Raw genomic sequence first — 5,951 nt, 5'->3', positions numbered from 1 at the left:
ATGGATGTGTGCTAGGTAAATAAATGAATGGGAAAAAATGACAGCAGTCATGCGCTGCATAACATTTATTCAAGGACGGGCTACATATGTGACTATGGTCCCATAAGATTATAATGCCATATTTTTACTGTCCTTTTCTATGTTTCAATACACAAATATTTACCATTGTGTTATATTACCTACAGTATTCAAGACAGTAATATGCTATTGTTAACAAATGACCATGAGATCTATGGAGAAAGGAATAGGAGAAAACTTTATTTTCAGAGAGACAATCTGCAGACCAGGAAATGTAGCCTCCAGGGAAATCAAAAGCACACACTCTGAAGAGGGAAGAGGGAAACTGGCATTTACGTCTTTCAGGTCTGCCTCACATGTATATTTAGCAGGTTTTGGGGAAATCTATGAATATTTATGAGGGAAGCCAAGCACATGTGTAGTAGGCAAACATACATATACATATTATGTTTATTTGGGGAATGGGGATGAGGATGTCAAAATGTGAATTACAGGGCATAAAAGAGGTTTTGTGCAGTCTCTGTTTGCCGGCGAAATTGGCTTGAGGTCTGTGCTGTTTATCAGGAAAGGTTTACAAGGTCAGTCTGCTGTCCAATCGGGGTTGCTGGCAGGCCCACAAAGCAGGGTCAGGCCAGCAGGTATCGGGCAGTCCACCAAGCATCAGTTGGGAAACTCCCAGTTATAGGTGTTTTGACAGTTTTTTTAAAGGGTGAGCTTCTGCCCAATTACAGGAGAAAAGATGTTATGGCAGTCAGTAATATAGGGGTATGTGACCAACTCCTCTCTCTGCTATGGCCGCTTGATTTCATCTTGGTGTATCTCATTTTAGCCACGGGGAATCCATTTTGTCTGTCAGCCAGGAGTATATTTTAACACTGCACAGGTTAGTAGCCTAGGAGGAATAAGCTATATCACCTAGCCTAGGTGTGTAGTAGGCTATACCATCTAGGTTTGTGTATACACACCCTATGATGTTCACGCAATAAGAAAACACACCTAATGATGCACTTCTCAGAATGTATCCCCATCATTAAATGACATATGACTGTATTTAGAGAAGAAGGAGTCAGTTCAGTTCTATAACTATCCCGAAGGACAGTTCAGTTCCAAACCTTGAGTGCCAGCCATGTCCCAGACCTGGCACTGTCTGCTGGGGCTACAAAGGCAGCTTAGACACAGACTCTGTCTTCAGGGTGCTCATTGTTTCCTGGGGGTGGCAATGCAGGATGACAGAGGAGTGATGATTCTTTGTATTTAGGTCATTTGGGTATAAAAGGCATCTTTCTCCTCAGCAGATGGAAGAGTGCATTAGAGAGGCAGATGTGTCATGGCAAGATGTCCTCTGAGATCTTTCCAACTTTGCAACAGTTTGAATGCATTCAGAGTAATCCTGCACATTAGAAGAAATGCCAAGTTATCGAGAGGCTCCGCTTATGTGTAAATAAGCACGGGTATTTCAATTTGGGGAGAAAATCTGCTGACAATATATAATCAGATTTCAAAGGATGCAAATATCATGAAGAATCTTTGCTTTGGTTTGAAGTTTAACATAACTAATGCTCAAGCAACCCATGAAAGGAATGGAGGCCTCCAGAGTGGGGATGATGGTGTTTCTAGAAATGGAGAGTAAGGGGAGAGAGGGAAGGTTTGCATATGTTGATAGGATTCCATTCAACATAGACCACTAGTTCTAAAGTGATTTGTCTTAGTATGGCATCAATCATCATGAAAGAAAATGTAGAATTTAGAAAGTATATAATCAGAACCGAGACAGCAGATGGGCTAGGCAGAATGGCAAACTTTGAAGCCCATGGGATATGGGCCAAACTCAGCCTAGAAATGTGTTTTGTTTGGTCAGCACTGCAAAACAACAACAACAACAACAAAAAACCTAAAACAAAAAAAAAAAAAAAAAAAAAGGAAGAATTTGAATGCCTTAAGCTAGAACAAACACTCTCTGGTTTGCCACACCTCCCACCGTTCCTTATTTTCTTACACTCATCTACCTTGCTCATGTTCCCTATTCTGTGCCTGACCCCTGAGTGGGCATTTGGGTTTGTCACCCCTGAGCTAGTGACTTCTCATTCCCATTTAACAACTGGAAGAGCAAATGCTTCAAACTGGCATTGCAGAACCCCTAATTTCAAGGGAAATTGTAAGAGTGATGGCAGAGCAGCAAATGTTAGCAAGGGAAGCTGAAATTATAATGGCTGCCATGAACTGTGTGGGCTAGAATTTTGTCCTAGCTCACCGCTACTCCAAATCTTGGGACTGCCATTTGCCATCTCTATTCCTTACCACTGCCATAGTGCCCAAAGCAAACGTGGACAAGAAATCCTATTCCACCCAAAACCTAATCTATAGTCACTTCAAAGATTGGAATGTATTTTTCCTTCTGCATTTTGTATCCCCAACAACTGGAGAAGAAAAGCAATGGAAAATCAGGAGACAGATAGTACTGGCATTGCTTGAGGGGCAGGGAGGAGAAGCATAGGCAAAAGCACAGAGTACAACAGATAAAGGTGAAGAGGAAAAGTAAATCAGGCAAAAGGGAGCCAAAAGAGAACTTGAGGCAGGCATGGTGGTGATTCTGAATAATGGAATATTAGCTCTTCTTAAAGGTTTATCTGCCCCTCTCTGGTCATTGACTCGGGGTACAAGCACTGGAAGGAGCCTAGAGTAACTCTCTGGCCCAACCTCCTTACTCCACAGAGGAAGAAAAGAAAGTCAGAAGAGCAATGACTTGCTCAAGATCACACAGCAAATGAGTTATGTGCTGAGCTGAATCTTGAAGTAAGATGTCCTCTGATTTCCCAAGCTCTTTTCACTCACAACCATGCAATGGCAGGGTGGACCTACTTAGGAGCAGGGAGATTTCACCCTGGCTGTCTCTTCCAAAGTCAATCTATCCTAGGGTTAGAATATTGGAGGAGACATTCATTCATTCAAGAGTAAGCAATGTTGGGGAGTGAAAAATGGCTTCCCTCCACCTTTCTAGGTTCCTTGGTTGGGCAACAAGTTAAATTGCCATAAGACGGGTTAACAGAAGAAAAACCTTATTTAATTCTGTATATATGCACAAGAGTCTCACAAAAACGTGAGACTTGAGGAAGGGTCAGATGATTGAAGGTACAGAAAGGAATAGGGGTTTCTGGCTTCTGGGGGATGGTGGCAACACAAGTTATTGGAGGGTGAGGGGAGGAAATGTATGGTAAATAAAGGTCATCTTGTTACACAGATAAAAAGTCTCTTAGGTAATAAAAGTTGTCTCGGAGCAGCCCTCTGAAGAACAGGTGATTATCTGGGTTTGGTCTCCACCTCCAGTCTCCTCTCCTGTGATCCCAGTTAATCTTCCCTGGTTAATGAGATTCCAGGGGAGGGGATTCTTGACAATTGTGTTCCTTTTGGAGAATCCATTTTTAGACAGATAAGGGGAGCTCAGACAAAGCCTCTGCTTGTCTCTGCTGTTTCCCAAGTGCCCTCAGTTCAAAGTAATGAACATACCAAAGCATCATATTTTGGAGCCACATTTCCTGAACAGAGCACCTGCTTATAGGTCAAGTACTGTGATTGACTCTGATGAGGCAAAGAGCAAGAAACCATGGTCTGTTCTAACGCTGGCCACAGAGTATGTGGTCAGAAACTCTTTCTCAACAATCTAGGGCAGTGCTGCCCAATTAAAAAAGAATTTGAGTTACAAATATGAACTACATATATAATTTTCATTTTTATAGTAGACTCATAAAAAAGGGTAAAAAGAAACAGCTGAAATTAATTTTAATGATATATTATATTTAGTCCAATATATCAAAAAAGGTTATCATTTCCACATGTAATCAATATAAAAGTTATTAATGAGATACTTTGCATTCTTTTTTTTGTACCAAGTCTTGGAAATCCAGTATGTATTTCTCACTCACAGCATACCTCAGTTTGGATTAGCTACATTTCAATTGCTCAATAGCCACATGTGACTAGTGACCATGGTACTGGACCATGCAGGCTCAAGATGAATGATAGCACTTGCTCACAAATACCTAGCTTTGTGAAATGTCAGGCTAGTCTGCAGCTTCATAAGCCCACAGCTTGGCCACATAAAGTTGGTGTCTTAGTCCGTTTTGTGCTGCTATAACAGAATACCTGAGACTGGATAAGTTATAAAGAAGAGGAATTTATTCTCTCACAGACACTGTGACTGGGAAGTGCAAGATGAAGATGCTGGCAGGTTAGGGCCTGATTTCTCTCCTTCCATTCTGGGTCCCTGAATGCTGCATCATCCAGATGGGATGAATGCCATGTCTTGACATGGCAAAAGGAGAGAATCCACCTCTGCAACCCCCTTATAGTAGCATTAATCTATTTATGAGGGCAGAACCCTTATGACCTAAACACTTCTCGAAAGTCCCACCTCCCAACACTGTTGCATTAGGGGTGATTAAGTTTCCAACACATGAATGTTAAGGGACACATTCAGGTCACAGCAGCTGGGAAGTGAGGTGGAGGGAACAGAGGGAGGGAGGTTCCGAATACAGTAGACCTTAGGCCTTCCGGGATTTGATCGTCTCTTCTATTCACGACATATCCTAAGCAGTTCAGCCAGTGAGCTAGTGCAGCATACACAACTGCACATGGCTTTGTTGTTGTCAATGTTAGAAGTTTCATGCCAATTAAAGAGTGGAATAATAAAATCAGTGGTGGCTGTACTCTCCATGGTAAACAAGTCTGTTTGTTATGTACTTTAAGACAGCAACAAGAAACCCCAATTCAAGCAGTTGCCTCAGGTGTTCAAATCAGTATAAAATTACTCATCAGAGGGGTTTTCCTCAGCTTTGGGTAGTGGCAGCTGCCGGGCTTCGGCTTCCAGTGCGCGGAAGGCAAGGCAGCGTGGACAGCGGCGCCGGCACCCAGCGCCCCGCCGCCCGCAAGTCTCGCGCCAGCCCGCTGCACCCCTAGCCCGCCGCTTCCGGTCTCAGCGCCTGCTGCCGCCGCCGCGGCCCAGCGAGCGGCCCAGATGCAGGCCATCAGGGGTGTGGTGGTGGGAGACAGAGCTGTAGGTAAAACTTGCCTACTGATCAGTTACACAATCAATGCATTTCCTGGAGAATATGTCCCTACTGTCTCTGACAATTATTCTGCCAATGTTGTGGTAGATGGAAAACCGGTGAATCTGGGCTTATGGGATATAGCTGGACAAGACGATTATGACAGATTACGCCCCCATCCTATCCGCAAACAGATGTGTTCTTAATTTGCTTTTCGCTTGTGAGTCCTGCATCATTTGAAAATGTCCGTGCAAAGTGGTATCCTGAGGTGCGGCACCACTGTCCCAACACTCCCATCATCCTAGTAGGAACTAAACTTGATCTTAGGGATGATAAAGACACGGTGGAGAAACTGAAGGAGAAGAAGCTGACTCCCATCACCTACCCGCAGGGTCTAGCCATGGCTAAGGAGATTGGTGCTGCAAAATACCTGGAGTGTTTGGTGCTCACACAGCGAGGCCTCAAGACAGTGTTTGACAAAGCGATCCGAGCTGTCCTCTGCCCACATCCCGTGAAGAAGACGAGAAAATGCCTGCTGTAGTAAATGTCTGAGCTCCTCATTCTTGGTCCTGTCCCTTGGAACCTTTGTTCGCTTTGCTCAAAAAACAGTGGAGCCTTTGCCCTCAATGCCAACTTTTTGTTACAGATTAATTTTTCCATAAAACCATTTTGAATCAATCATTACCTTTTAGGTTTTGTTTGTTCTAAATGTAAGAGTTCAGACTCACATTCTATTAAAATTTAGCCCTAAAATGAAAAAAAAAAATTACTCATCAGAGGAAAACCAGAACTTTAATTTAGTTCAAAAAGGCCTGAAGAGGCCGGGTAGGTGGCTCACACCTGTAATCCAGCACCTTTGGAGACCGAGGCCCGCGGATTGCCTGAGCTCAG

General features: G+C 43.4%; 1 pseudogene across 1 annotated transcript; it reads left to right on the top strand.

Moving 5' to 3' along the window:
• The first annotated feature begins 4,859 nt into the window (after nt 1-4,859).
• LOC112615612 lies at nt 4,860-5,666 on the top strand (annotated as a pseudogene). Its single transcript, XR_003117419.1, has one exon. The product of XR_003117419.1 is annotated as a ras-related C3 botulinum toxin substrate 1 pseudogene (transcript).
• The last annotated feature ends 285 nt before the right edge of the window (nt 5,667-5,951 follow it).

This window comes from Theropithecus gelada, chromosome X (genome assembly GCF_003255815.1).
Source record: "Theropithecus gelada isolate Dixy chromosome X, Tgel_1.0, whole genome shotgun sequence".
Classification (NCBI taxonomy): Eukaryota; Metazoa; Chordata; class Mammalia; order Primates; family Cercopithecidae; genus Theropithecus; species Theropithecus gelada.
Note: the sequence above shows the minus strand (reverse complement) of the source record. Positions and strands in the feature narration are given on the sequence as shown.